The sequence below is a fragment of the Ambystoma mexicanum genome, chromosome 3q, assembly GCF_040938575.1.
Source record: "Ambystoma mexicanum isolate Mex_15411 chromosome 3q, UKY_AmexF1_1, whole genome shotgun sequence".
Classification (NCBI taxonomy): domain Eukaryota; kingdom Metazoa; phylum Chordata; class Amphibia; order Caudata; family Ambystomatidae; genus Ambystoma; species Ambystoma mexicanum.
The window spans coordinates 661,916,983-661,932,919 of record NC_090926.1 but is presented as its reverse complement, the minus strand read 5'-3'; the positions used below and the strand labels follow the sequence as shown (position 1 = coordinate 661,932,919).

Below are 15,937 nucleotides of genomic sequence, written 5' to 3'. Positions count from 1 at the left end.
TGTATTTGAACGGAAAATGTGATGAATTAAAGTTCCTTTCCCTTCTTTGTCTATGAATGTAAATTTGTTATATCAATGTGTACTAAAACACAAAAACAAGAAAGTAATACGATACTTGCATCCATCTCAGTACTTTTTCATATGTTACTGCCTTGAATGAGCCACCCTGATGTGGATTTTCAATTATCTCTTTATTGAGATAATTAACAAAAGTGCCCACGGAAAGGGCTTAGATAGGCAAGAACTTGTTTCAGCCACTAGGACAGAACTCTATCCATTCACACACTCCTAACAATGAGTTCTCATTAAAACTTCAGATCCCAAGTAGAATTCTCATGCTGCATGCATACACTGCATTAGACTATATATTTCCCATCGTACAAATTGGCAAAAGGAACCCACAAACATACAGTTCATTGCCTTTGTTACTGTTTGGCTTTCTGAATATTCTTAAATTCCTCCGGGGTTCGACATATTTCTTCATTCCTTTAATGCGGAATCCCATAACTACAACGCCAGTAATGAATTAAAAAAAAAAAAAATCTCACTTCAAAGTCATTACTTTGAAAACTCATCCAAAACATATAATGTGTTGTGAGTAAAGGGGTAAAAAAAGGTGGTGGGGAATGGTTTGCAAGTAGTAGTGTATGGGACCCCACACTATTAAATACAAAAACAATTCAATTTAACATTTTGAAGTAATTACTGGCGTTGGAATGACATGAAATCCTTTGATAGATCAGTCTTTTTCCTCTGACACCACATCACTATACCCCATGGTATTTTTACAACGCCTCCTAAATAAACTATTATATGTTTATTCTAAATTTGGGTGTCCTATCAAATCCCAAAATGTCCCACTTGAGCCAGGTCAACAACTGCATGCATGCCTGTTGTGTCCTGGACTCAGGACATCGCTTAAATTAATCTACAGGTTATGTTCAAGAAGGTAGTCTTGAAAAAAAAAGTCCTAGTTGTTTATTGGCATTTTCAGTTGAGGGCCATGGTGAGGGACACAATGGGGCTTGGGAAGTTGACCAGTAACGCACAGTACTATTGATAAACAACTTTAGCAATCGTCATGAAGTTTGTTTCATTGATTCCCCCACCATTGCTCAAGTGAGTGAATTCCTTCAAAACAAGTTCACAAGAGAAGGCGGTTCGGAATGCATTATAAAAGGGATAACTGTGCAATTCTCCACAAATTAAATAATTTCCTAAACCTTGCCGAGTTCCGCTACCTAGGGTCTTGGTTTTTCATCCCTAAGTAAATGAGACAGAGCTTCGAAAGACTCTATTCAGTTAAACTTGAATGTAAGACAACTATAGGAGTCTGCTGGACACATGAGATAATGTCACGTTACCACACAGCAGAGACTCTGCTTCTTTGAGGGGCACCTTTCAACTAATGAGCGGAAGGTGTATGTATTATATTGGCAATTTATATCACGCTTAATGCCCGACCCCCACTTCAGCTTCCAAGCGCCAGACTCTGGATTGAATCTCTGTAGAATAGCATTGTTTTATTTGCAAGGCAAGTGTGTTGCCCGTGGTCGATCCTCCCTCTCTGAAGCACATGTTTGAAGCCATGGTAGATAAAACAGTATTAGTAAATAGAATAGTAGAATTGATGTTAAGGAAAGGAGGAGAATGGGTGAAAAAGTGGTTTGCCAGTAAGATGTATCGTGATGAAAGGAGTCTACGTGCCATCACAGTCCATGTGGGCGACATGACAATGATAATATTTCCTGAGTGTTTGAGCTATGAACAAGTATTGCTATTTACTGAGTCCATCACAGTGGAGAAAGTGACATGAGGAAAACGGTTATAGGTGGAATATAGAAAGGATAGTTTGTGGTAGTCACGAACGAGAGGCAGAGCAATGTGAGAAACAGCTGAGAGGGTGTAGTTAAATGGGAGAATGCAAAGACCATGTACTTCAAGATTAGTTATTCTGAACTTTTACATTTAGTTCGCTCCCTCCGTTACTGCAATTTTATTATTCTCAGTTTACGACACCCCACATTTTCTCTGTCCTTTCACTTCTTGCTGCAGACTCAAATATTTCCATGTTTTCGCCCTCTTTCAGTAAACACAAAGTCCCCCAAACCCTATCTTTTAGCTGTTCAATGCTGGATGCTCATCCACTTACTTCCAACTTAACCTCACAAAAAGTTTTTTCCAGCCCCCACGACTATTCCTTAGTCCTCTTTAACCCTAAACCTTCAGCATCTGTGTTAATCTTGGTGTTATCGTTGATTCTTCAATCATTGTTCACTCTCATATTAAAGTAGAAAGTTGGTCACTTTCAACTTTCCAATATTTATTATAATCTGCTCTTTCCATACCTTTCATGCCATGAACATTGTTATTCTTACCCTTGTCCATTCTCACTTGGACTTTTGACCACTTGTCTCCCCACCAATGTCCTCTCCCACATAAAAACTATCTACCACTCTTCTTTTCATATTCTCTGTGAACCTAATCCCCACCAACCCCTTCTCTCACCTTTCTTCTCTTATCAGTCCTTCTTGCATCTTCACCCTCCCACCTTGTACTCAGTCCTGGTTATACTCCCTCTCACAATGTTCCCCCTTCTCCTAAACTTCCTATGCTCCCAACAAATTTCAATGGTGATAAGCGTGGAAACATACAAAAACAGTGACTCGGGGACAGGGAAAAGGAAGAAAAACTTCAAAACAAGGACCCAGCGGCGCCAGCACAACACCACGTAAGTGGGAGGAACTGACGCTGCAGGGGTACAAGGGAGTCTGTTGCGCACACAGAAGTGCACCGCTGTAAAGGTAAGTGGGTTGGGGTATTGTGGCGGAAAGTGATCTATCTGATCACTACGCTGTGCCGTAATTGGCGTCAGCATTTTTCAGCAGCGCAATAATTGGTGGTTTCATTGACAACAGATTCACAGGCGCTACTACCAATACATTGTTTCTCAGTGCTCAAGCCTTCAACCAGTCAAAAACTGAAGGAGTATGAGGGAACAGAGAACCCAGAACCGACTGACCATCATACCAGCAGGATTTAAACAAAACAGGTTTTAATGTTTTTCCTGAAATGCAGAAGGCTGGAATTCTAATATAAAGTGACCTTTCTAAACCTTACTTCCAATACTTGCGCATGGTTTGCCAAATGTCTTGATCCCCAAAAACTTGGAGTGGACAGAAGAAAGTGTGACGCTGATCTGAGGGATCGGCTGGGCTGATACAAGGTAAACCGCGAAGTCATGTATGATGGGGCAGGACCGTGTAGGGTATAGCCTACTGGAGTCGTGTGATCATGACGTTACTATTTGTATCAATTCGGGCAGCCATACTATGGAGAATCTCTAGACAATAAAAAAAATATCTAGTGGAGCCAGCATAAAAACAGTTACAATAATCCAATCATGAACAGACTACGGCTCTCGTTACCTTCACATAGGCTGACTCAGACAGGAGAGGATGTAGCTGTCCGAGACTTATAAGGTGATATGCTGGTCAGACTGCTGGTGTGTGAGGCCATTGACAGAGGGGTGTCTAAGATTACCCCGAGTGGTTTGACTTGGTTCAATATTTGAATGTAACCGTTTGGTGGAGATTTATCTACAGGGGCAGGCAACTCTTTCCAGAGTGTATGCGAAGGTGTTATGAACGATCTCTGTTTTAGCCCTGTTAAGGTCCAACCAGTGTGACGACATGCATTGTGATATTTTATGGACTACATACTGGAAGAACTTCACACTGTTTTCAAAATGAACCTTCGGCTTGAATAGGATCTAGGTCGCGTCTGCATAGTTCTGAAACCTCACATCGATATTGACCAATAGAGATTTCCTACCTTGCCTGGTTTTCTATTATGAAGTTAATCTTACCTTGCCTGTGACTGTTTGTCTATTAATCAGTTAATAATGGCATTGTTCATTTTAATACCGGAACTGTGCATTGGCTGCTTAAGACTCAAGAAAGGAGATGTTGTACATTCTTAGACCCTGAGCCCAGTGCACCTTTCGATGCCCATTATGAAAAAACTCTTAATTACTAAAACGTAAGACCTCAATTATTTCATTGTTTTAACTTCCAAACATTGACAATGAAAGGCATCAACAAGATAATGTGAATGGCCATTTTATTTGGTGAAACAAACAAATTAACTTGGGCCCTTTAAAAAGTTACATCCTCAGAAAATTAGCGCATCGCCAGACAGGGTGACAATAGAATTGTGGTCCGTCTCACACATCCATAGCAATCCAGAAGAGCAGAGTACAGAAAATAAATGAAATGAGGAGCGCAACTCAAGAGGAGACACACGACGCAGAATATTGGCAATAGAAACATTCCCAATATTACACAGGGAGCGAACACTAAACAAAACAGAGGCAAACTACTCAGGTATTTACAAGATCGAAGGTTGTAAAAGTGAACCTATAGAGGGGATATTGGTTAAAACACTCAGATGCTCCCTATTGATCATATGGAGAAATTCAGGAAGTTAACCACCCCAAATGAATGTTACAGTTACTGCCAGTTCTAAGTCCACATAAAGGATAAGCAATCGCAGAGTCCGTAAATGGACACTTTGCCATTATATAAAGGAAACGTGAAGACAATGGGGGTCATTCCGAGTATGGCGATAGGGGGTTAATGGCACCGGTAAAGATGCCGGTGCCGTTAACCCCCTACTGCCGCATTCCGAGGTCCCTTAGCGGGTCCCACTAGGGCCAGCTGGTTTTACCAGCCGCCCTTAGCGGAACCCGTTAAGGGACCATGGAGCTAATAACGGGCCCAGAATTTGCGGGCACGTTATTAGCGCCTTCCCCATTCCCATTGAGCCCGATGGGGGCTCAAATGGGAATGGAGATGGTTTTCGAAATGGGGACTTACTGGGTCCGCATAGGTCAGAATGTCCCGGTAAGTCCCCATTCCGACTACCCGGACCCGAGTTTGGAGGCAGCCATGGTGCCGATAGCCATGGCTGCCTCCAAACTCGGAATGACCCCCAATGTTCATAAACATTTTTAAAAATACCACCCGAGATCTAAGTGATGTCCAAGAACACTGGTGCTCAAAGAGGGACCCAGAAAGGATACAACATTGGGAGATGACAATGTAATACTCATGACAAATGACAACGAGTAAGAAAGAGTAGTGCTGACAGGAAACGATAGGAATTCACAAAGATGCTGGAAAGCAAATGCTACACACCAACTCATTAACAACAGGGGAACCACATGAAAACCAGGTACAAATCAAGAAGCACACGGAAAACAAGAACAAGCCAAAAGAAAACGTACGCCTTCACCATCCAGGAAAACCAAGAAAAGAAAACATAACCAGGCAGAAACAGAAAGACGGAAACTAAATATAAGAGAAATCTCAAAGTGGGGAGCCTCAGTAAACAAGGGTAGACTGCAGAACAGGAGAAAGGTAAAGGAACTAAAGAACATGGTGAGAAGTGTACCAACGCAGGGCACAGGGTACAAACAGAGCAAGCAGAATGGACAGGGTCGAATTGAGTGCCACTCCACTTTCTCGTGCTCTGCCATCATTCAAAGAACTGTATTGGCAGGTTAGGCAATATGTCCAGCTCCCTGTCACTCCTACTCCTCCTCTTCCACAGAATGAGCTAGGGGCCAGTGAGGAGTACAGAAAGAAAGCAGTGTGCAACATCACAGATGTGCTGAGAAGGGCAACAAGGAAGCAAGCATTGAAACATAGTATTTTCTGGGACAGCTTTGAGTGTTGGGTGAAAGGGGCACAGGCCAAGAAGCTAGTGTGGACATAACAGCAGTAATGAGACTAGAGGGGAGACTTGGTGGCTAAAGCAGGGTGAAAAATGTGCACTCGCCACTAACCATTGGCTAGTGATATTTGACTACCCTCAACTAAGAACCTGAGCTTGCAAACTGAATATTTCGCCTCCTGGTAGCATGAGATAGACAAGGGAGCCAATACCACCAAAGGAAGGAGAGCAGGGAATGTATGTCTTATCTGAAGTTGGCCAGTGACCCTTGGTCCCAGATTGGTCAGCGCACAATTCGAGCGTGCTACTGTAGTAGTACTCAGGAAGAAAGCTTTGGAAAAGCACTGGCTCAAAACAGAGGGATACGAGAAAGGGAGCCCAGGAAGCAAGAAATACTGATGAACCATCAACCTAAAATAGTGCCAGTGGGAACTGGCTTTTAAGGTAGACCAATGATCACTTGCCTTAGATGTGATAAATTGCTAGCCTCTGCCAGCCACATAATTTCTGTGTTCGCCACGTATCGCTGTATGGCACGGGGCACAGGGGTCAAAGGAGCGCTCAAGGCATTCTGGAAGTATAATCTTACGATAACATTTTTTTTTTAAAAACACACTTGTTGCCAATAACCGGAAATAACGTTCTACAGGCTTTACATACTGAACACCCAAAACCATAAGTAACAAACTTTGGCAGCAAAGTTCAATAATGGATAGGCCCAAACGCATGCCCCAGTGGTGAGAACGGGAGCAAAAGGTGAATAAAGTAACTTTGTGAGTGATGGATGAGTAGCTACAATGACAAAGAAGTGGGAGAAAAAGCCAGGAACAGAGGCAGTACTGCAATGAAAGTATGCTGTAGAAATACCGGCCAGCAGGAAGAATGAAGTAGTTCCCAAATACAAACACATACACAGTGTAAAAATACATGAATTAATCACTGCATAAAGTTTTTTTTAAAAAGTAGGTATATTGTTGCATTTTAGAGCATACTAAAAAAAATGGAGTAAAAGCCAAACAGTTTGCAATTGGTGTTTGCGGGCCCAGGGGGCAGGCATGGCATTTTTTACTAGACATCTATGATCGATGTCCAGTAAAAAGATACCATCCCTGTCCCCTCGGCCCCACAGCACCTAACACAATCAATGTGATTATGTGTGTATGCAAGGCGCTGGGGGGCCCAGGAGGGAAGAATGGTATGTATGACTGGACATCTATGATAGATGTTCAGTAAAAAAAAAAAGAAAATGAAATACCATCCCTGTTGGCTGGGCTCCACAGTGTCTGAGAAGGAGAGCTGATTTTGGCAGGGGGACTGTGCAACAAAGGCATTTTTAAAATGCCTTTGTTGTACAACCCTCCTCACACCCTACCCCCCCCTCCACCCCCAATCCTCAAAATCAGGTCAATGGACAAACACATTCACACAGCAAACACTCCATCATTCACACGAGCCGCCATCACCATACACTCACTCATAACACAAGCATACACACAGCCATACACATATTTAAATAAAAAAAGAAATTAACATAACCTTACCTTCTACCCCGGTCCTGAAGTTTCCTCCTAAGCACTCCAGCTCCTGCATCATGAACAGGAATCTGGAAGCAAGAGCTTCCTGGTTCCTGCAAATGCGTGCACGGGCCTGCGCGTGGGTGCTGAAACACCCCGCTCAGTAAATATGTGCGAGGAGGCGCAGGAGCTCCCCCTCGCACAGAGACATGCCGTTCCCGAGACAGCAATTCCAATGAGCTATGCAAGGCTGGCGAAGCAAAACGCCCCCAGCCTTGCATGGTTCATTGAGCATGTGGGGCAAGGGAACTGAACTGTCAAAGGGAATCCAGTTCAGCCAGCCCAGGAACACTCCGTCGTTGGAAAAAGCAGCTGAGCAGGCCCTCAAGTGTTTCACTGGGCTGGCTCCTCGATAATGGGTGAGGGGGGCCACTGTATCTATGCCCCCTCACCCACTATGGATGAGCCACACCTGGCTAGGGTTCCCCCAGCCCCGCTTTTGAATTCCTCCATTAAATGCTTTTTAACACAATTCAGACTTGGTCTGGCACATACCACCCCCTCCATGGAAATGCGGACACGGGGGCACACACTGCAGTTTGAATACCTATGTTCTAAGGGCATTTCTAGCTGGGGGCACCATAAGCCAAGGGTTGATGTAGACCACGGCTTCAACCAGTAAAACAACCATTTGCCCACATTAGGGTCTGGAAAGGGCCATAGGCTGGAACCCCTGCTCCTCTCCCAATCCTCACACTAACATGTAAACACTCTCACGTGCTAAGCAACTCCACAACTATTAACAAATACAACCTCATCTGTATCCCACTTACAAACCACCCGGACAGACTGGGAACAACAAGCTCATCAACGCTCGCTCCACTGTGCTTCACATGACATACATTGCTGCTATCATTACCACTTACAACCTTGACACACTCTTCATAACAGAAACATAGATTGCCCCACTTCCTCCCACATGCAGGACATCATTGTCCCTGCTAACTACAGCATCCAGCATTTCAAACATACACCGACGTCCAACAGGGGCCTCAGAGTTATCCACAGCACTTCATGGATATTCATGCTTTGGGATCCATCAACACTCAAATATATGGAGCTCCTGACATTGCACTTTCCACTCTCACACACTGTAACTTCTACTTTCCACCTCATCTACATCCCAAAATAACAAAGCCTCCTGGATGAAATCACCAAACATATCACTGATTGAACTGTCAACCATTCCATAAACACCTTCCTAGAGAACCTCAATCTACCAAGAATTAAAGCAACCATGAAAACCAAAGAAACCATCGTCGATCTCCTGTACACGAGCCAATGACCACATCACACCAAAGGCAGCACTCTCAAAATAGTATTTACTGCATCCCTAGATATAAACTACATACCTCCTATAAAGTTCAACTAGACTGACCAAGCATGCCAAGCAGTTAAGCTACAGAACCCAAAATCTGCCAAAAGCGCAACTGAAACCAACTAAGAACCACACTCGCCCCTTCATCTGACATCAACATCCTTCTAAACCAGCACAATCACACACCGACTCCACCAACACACATACACCAGCAGGGCTTGCAATATATACTAGCCCACTTGCATCCGTGAGGATATTTTATGATGGTTGAGTACCGTTTGCCTGGTACTCTACCTTGCTGCCGAGTATGGGCATGTTCGAAACTTACTTAACATTCACTGAAGACAAACAGTTTGCAGTAAATGGCAAAATAAAGTTTCACTGTGCATGCTCGAAATTTGTGTGGTAGCATGGCACCAAATATGAAATGTGCTTATGGGCAAATGCACCATTTTACAGAAAGAAATGTTAAGTATTTTGTCACCGGTTACCATGGGCAGAATGCATTTCTCTATGGTTGAGTATGTAAACTAAGAAAGTAACCCTGCAGGTCTAGTGGGATTTTTCAGAATTTGCAAGGCTTACATCATTTTCAATACAAACCAACAAAACCTAAGACATCTGCACCTTGGCATACACAAGAATTCACTACAGAAAAACATGCCGTCTCAAACAAGAAAAGACCTGGTGCAAAATGACACCCACAAGAGGATTTCACTACCTTGAAAAGCCACTGCTGAGCATGCAATGCCCTCATCCAATCAACAGAAGCAGATTCATATCCATAACCTCCAACAAGGGAAATGGCATCTTCAAAGCCATCGAGCACTGTCTGAACCTCAGCCACCCCTAAAATCAAGAGAGATGCAATGCAATCTACATGTTCCTTAGCAACAAAAGCGACAATATATGAAGCCAAATGAATAACACCCGACCCTACCGAGACATCTGTACAATAGCACCATGCCATGTCCCAAGATGGACCGAATTCAAAACCCTAACACTGGAAGAACTTCCAAGCATCCTTGAATCACTCATGGCCCCCTTCCTACAAGGACAATGTCCTCCCAATCACCATACTGAAGAACATCACAGATAAAGCTCTCAATCGTCTCCTCCACGTGTTCAATGGCTCACACATACACACATCTTCCTCGATTACTTTAAACCTACTAAAAAATGCGTAAACTCGACTCAGATGACCTAGAAAACTACTGCCCCATCGCACGTCTACCCTTCATTGGCAATATCATTGAGAAGAGTGCCTGGCCCCACCTACACAAAAGGATTGTCCAAAACAATCTACTTCAAGAACTCCAGCCCAGCTTCCAACCAAGATGCAGCACAAAGACAGACACAATCCAGGTCACTGACGAGATACACCTCATCGTGGATAAAGGTGACCGATGCCTCCTGGTCCTTCTGACCTCTCAACCACATTCAACACAGTTGTCCTTAAAGCGCTACTCAACACCCCTGTCTTCCCACATAGATTCAATGCTAAAGTCCTTCATTGGTTCGTCTACTACACTAGCTCATCCAAATGGGGACCTGCAGATCCCAAAAACATCTGGTCACCTATGGAGTCCCACAGGACTCATCTTCTCGCCTCTCATCTTCAACCTCTATATGGAGCCACTGATATAATTCATGACAACAGTCAACATAGAAATCCACCAGTATGCTGATGACACACAGCTATAGCTGAAGGTCAATTGCCTCAGTGACATTCACCAACTGAAACACTACCCTTGCACCATTCAAGATTGTATGTGAAGTCCCTACCTAAAACTCAACGCCACCAAAACGGAGGTCATCTCTCTCAAAGGTGCCATGAGAAACAGCCAAGTTCAAAATTGGCTGACAGAGATGCATCTCAATGTCTTCTCCCCCAAACTCACCATTTGTACAAAGTCCCTCGACTTCACCATTCATTGTGACCTCTCCTTCAAAGACAGACAGCATGGTACCAGCGTCTACTCCTGTGCTGAATCAAACCCTTTCTTCCCCCTCAGCCTTCAAATCCGTCATCCATCTCCTAGTGCTTTCCCATCTGGATGGTGGCAAAGCACTACTGGCAGGTGTCCAAACCACAATGCTGGTCCTTCTGAAAGGTGCGCACACTGCAGCATGCCTCATTGCAGGATTGAATATTTTCCCCTCTCTTTAGGAATTGCACACGTTTCCGTCACTATCATTCATCATATCTAGCTGAAAACATTGCCATCCCAGGGGGAACAACCCAAAACTGGGATGAAGCAGAAGACCAGAAAACAATAGTTTTCCTGCTATGCTCACACACTCTGGAAAAACCTTCCTGCCAACATCAGGCTGGCTCCGTCCCTTCTGTGATTCAGGAAAAAACAGAAAAACCTGCTGCAACACTGCACCGATAAAATGAGGATCATAGACTGACAAGACAATCCTTGATATTTACTGCCAAATTACACATAGATTATAACTCCTCCTACTCCTGCCATCTCTCGTCTTCCTTATTTTACCCAAATTCTAGAACAGATTATTTATTCTCAGATTTGATTTTTTCTGGATCACAACTCTTTACTCTCCCCCTTCCAACAAGCGTTTCATTTGCTTCATTCTACCGAGACTGCCCCATCAGCTGTTACTGATTCACTCCTCTCAGCATGTCACTCTAAACCATCATCTACTTTCATTTTACTTGATTTCTCTGTTGCTTCCGACGCAGTAGTTCATCCTCTCCAATCACCTCCCTCTTCCTTTGGCATTTCGGTTTGGTTCTAAACTGATCCTGCTCCTATCTCTGACAACTCTTCCTCGATCTCTTGGGCCGGTAACCTTTCCTCTTCTGCTCCTCCATCACATTGTTCCCCAAGGTTTGATCCATGGGTCCCTTCCCTCTCTACACTGCCCCTCTTGTTGATAAAGCCATTTGATCTATCCTGTTACTTCTATACCGGCGACACCCAGATTGTCCTTTCTTTTTCCGATGCAACCCAGGACAACATCTCTGTTGGATGTACAATCATGGAAGCACTCACACTTTCTTCAATTTAATCCGCCTAAAATGGAAATTCTTTGTTCCCTTCATCCATTTCCTCCCCTCTCCTATTTCCTTTCCTCCATCTCATGTCTCTGTGTCCCATACTGCTCAAAACCTTGGGGTTACAGTTGATTCTTCACTTTCACTTCCCACATTTCTAACACTACCCATGTCTGTTTTCAACTGTTTAATATTCGTAAGATTTTCTCTTTGTTGTCATTTCAAGTCACCAAACGTCTTAGATCTTCACTGTGTCTTCTCAAGATTAAACTACTGTTCTGCTCCTTTATAGTCTTCCAGTTTACAGATTTGCTCCCTTGCGCTCAATCTACAACACTATTTGCACCCAGTTTCCTTCTTCCTCCTCTTACTTCTATTTCTAATGCTTTAACCTCTTTTGCCTGGCTATCTTTAGAATCGGGCCTTCTGTTCTATTTCCTGTGCATCGTTTTTAAATCCACACAAGGTTTGACCCTTCCTTAACATTCATCTGTTTTTTTTCTATTCTCCTACTCGTTCTCTTCAATCGCACTTCTTTCTTACTACCCCAAAACCTCCATGCGTGTCCTTCTGTTTTCGGTCTTTCTCCCTACTTGCTCCCAAGTACTGGAATTCATTACCTTTAGTTGTTCATTCTTTTCCTTCTCCATCTACATTTCACTCCTCTGTTGAAGCCCACCTGCTGGCATCATCAGTATTGCTTTTTGTAATTCATTACTTTTTCCATTTCATTGTACCGCCGTTTTACTGTTCAGCACTCCTCACACCGAGGCTTGTCTGACTGGATGTTGCTTACTTTGCCCACGTGTGGGTTTTCAATGTTAGTTATTACTTTTTTTGTATCCAACCTTCACATTTTTACGGCCTCAAGAAAATGAATGAGGGCTGTGTGATGTAGCCTACAAGCTAAATAGTGACTTCAATTGAGCCTGGTTATGAGGAGATTCTGGAGAGGGTGGTTCCCATGTGGTTAGCTGAACACTTGTGTATGGGCAGAGGAATGCGTGGGTGGGGCAGGGCCATGTGGCACGCTACTGGAGCAAGAATATGGTAGGTTTTAAAGGTGTTTGACAAGGTACTGATTAAGGGCATTCAAGACGACAAGGATCGCGGACAGAGTACAATGCAAGGCTGGCTGATGCACTAGCTTGCAATACAGGATGCAGGTATTTAAACTGGTTAGGGGATTAGGGTAGCTGAAACTATCTGGTTTTAATGCTGAAGATCAACTGATTTTAATCAAGTAGCTGGTCAAGGGGAGCCGATTCCAGGTGAGGGATAAGTACCTCCCGCCTAAGCGTCACATAAAATCACATAAAAGACAGAAAGAGGTTTGGAAGAGTTTGCGCATGAGGAATTTCACTACATGGAAAGTTTAGTCAATGATGAAGAGTTTCTTAAAATACATACACTTAACTAGTACAGGGTGAATTGAGCCGGTAAGCATACAAATGTATTGAGTGGAGGTGAGGAGGGGTATCAGCTGCATGTTCGGCGGTGTGAGCAATTGTAAGTATTTGGGACCCAATCAGGTGCAAGCATCTGAAGAAGTTGTAGGAGTATGGAAGGGCGAGTTGAAAAACTCGGCAAAAGCAATTGTGATATATAAGACCACATAGATCAATACCAAAACACTGGAGATTTGACATTCATAGACCTGACAATCCCAATATATATATATATATATATATATATATATATATTCACATGTATACTGCTCTAGTACAGTACCAGCTTGGCAACCCTATATTCCAAGTTGGAGCAATCCATCAATCAATCCCACTATACACCCAGTTTAAAAACTCTACCATGTTCTTCGTATGATAAATACATTATGCCCTCTGACAACCCCAGAAAATTCCAAATTTGCCTATATATTCACAGTTCACAAAAGGTCCAGGTATATTCCCATAGTTATAGTTTGCAAAACCCAGTACACTCCCAATTTGACATCTGTATATTCCCAGTTTGCAAAAAATCCAGTAAATATCACAGCTTTCACAGTCCCAGTATACTCCTGGATTGGCAATCCCAATGTATGCACAGTTCAGCATTCACGTTATATTCAAAGGTTACAAAATTCCAGTAAATTCACAGTTTGGTATTTTACAAGATGGATATACAATCGGAATTCCAGTTTGACAATACCAGTTATTTAAATCGGAGTATATTTCCTGTTTTCATAGTACCTAAATATCTTGCGTTTGTCAATGACTGTTTTTGCAACCCCACCATATTCCCAGTGTAACAGTGACAGTATAATTCCTTTTAAAACAACCCCAGTATATATGCAGGTTGCCAATGGCAGAATACCAGCGTTTACAAAGCTGTTATAATCCCGGTTTGACATTACCAGTATAGTCCCAGTCTGACAATCCTGGTGTATAAAGAGTCTCCAGAATTCCAGTTAACTACCAGTTTAAAGCCATTCAGCTTACTATACTCCCAAGTTGCAAAATTCCAGTTTATTTTCATTCAGCACAATCTTTTTATACCTCTAGTTGGACAATCCAAGAATCCACCCAATTTGCAAAACCCAAGAATGCTCCCAGTGAAACATTTCAACAATATTTCCATGTCAGCAATCACGGTACACTCTCAATTGGACGCCTCAAGTATAATCCAATTTGCACAACTCTGGTAAATGCTGTTTACAATCCAGTTTGCAAACTCCGACTATATGGTTAGGTATACTACCAATTTACAAACTCCCACCAGATGTCCAGTCTGCACAAACCCATTATATTGGCAGTATCTGCATTCTCCAAAATGAAAATGCCAGTTTTAACTCACTCAGTATATTTCCAATTTGATTGACAAATGCAGTATATTCACAGTTAAACAATCCCAGTGTACTCATATTCTGCACAATCGCTGTCTATTCCCAGATTGTACAATGCAATATGCATTCAATTTGGCCAAACACAGAACCAAACTGCCAGTTTGACATTCCCATTCTTCAGGATCCAGGAGATCCCCAAGTTATACAAAATCAGCATATGTCTCGTTTGAACAATACAATAGGTTTCTATTTTGGCAATAACTTTGAAAACCACAGTATACTCCAGTTATGTCACGGACGGCACATCCCCAGCTTGCACAATTCCAGTATTCTCCCTCTTAAACATTTAGTTTGCCGAATCTCCACTTAGCAAGAATTTACTGTGACAATTCCAGTATCGTACATGTCTGTAATGATCCCCACATATAGTTTGTAAAATCGCAGAATGCCTCCAGTTTAACAGCCTAATCACATTCCCAGTTTGCACTGTGCATGTCCAATTTTACAAACCCACTATTTTAACATGGTGTTCAATGCCCAGTATACACAAATCCACAATACTCCATTTTCCATTTCAAAAGTCAGTTATGGTAATGCTCCTGTGAAGTAATTAGAATACAGTAGCACTTTGCACAGTGGCAGCATATTTATTACCAGTTACCACAATTCCAGGACTCAGCACAAAATATGAAAAAGGCAGATCTTCCGCTGCGGCTAGGCTAACAGCAGTGACTATATGCTGGCAATATTGCCAACACTTGCACTTCTATTGTTGCTACAGCCACTGCTGGGCGACCAATAACCACATAATCAATTGAAAGAATGGAATTATTGTGTGCATCTCACCACCAGCAGCTAAAAAAAAAGCCAATGCGCTGCCACAAGCATCTTGGGCAAGTTCAGTCTCAGCAGTCCTGTTAATTTTAGCGGCAATGTTTAGTCCCTAGAACTCGATGTCCACCACAACTTAACAGTCACTTCTTGTACATTGTAAATAATGGGGCATTAATTATAATTTATAGGATATGCAAATTAGCTACGCAGTTTACCTATAATGACGGGCAAGTCACTTATCAATGGGGTGATATTAACCGGAGCAAACGGCGGACACTTCCGGTAACAGCCTGGTTCTGAAACGAAGGGCACCTTACTACAGGCTACAGTGCAGTTACCAGCATGGTAATGTAATGTCTACTTCCCATCCGAGTAAGGGACCTTTGCAAAACTCTGGCTCTTCGTCATCACGTGGGTTGCACGTTCCGCCGTGTCTGAGAAATCACGTGGCTATGGTTGCGCACTTCACGAAAGTGTTTTCTTTACAAGGCATGGGACGAGCTGGAAGCCTGGCGCCAGCCTCGTGGCCGAGAGGTCAGAGTTGAAGACTGCGTCTTGGACGAGAGCGGATGAACCCTCAGTTGCCAAGCTAATTTGGTTTACAGTTCGTCTTAAAGCTAGCGCATATGTGGTTGCGATTTAGAGGAGTGGGTATTTCCCTGTACGTAGGT

At 43.0% G+C, this 15,937-nt stretch overlaps 1 protein-coding gene across 1 annotated transcript in view; it reads right to left on the bottom strand.

The window, feature by feature from the left end:
• COX10 (cytochrome c oxidase assembly factor heme A:farnesyltransferase COX10) overlaps positions 1-15,619 on the bottom strand; it is a 1,225,252-nt gene extending 1,209,633 nt beyond the window's left edge. Inside the window, exon 1 of the mRNA XM_069654548.1 lies at positions 15,482-15,619. The gene's annotated coding sequence lies outside the window, so the exon portion shown is untranslated. The remainder of the gene's footprint in view (positions 1-15,481) is intronic.
• Between the last annotated feature and the right edge of the window lie 318 nt (positions 15,620-15,937).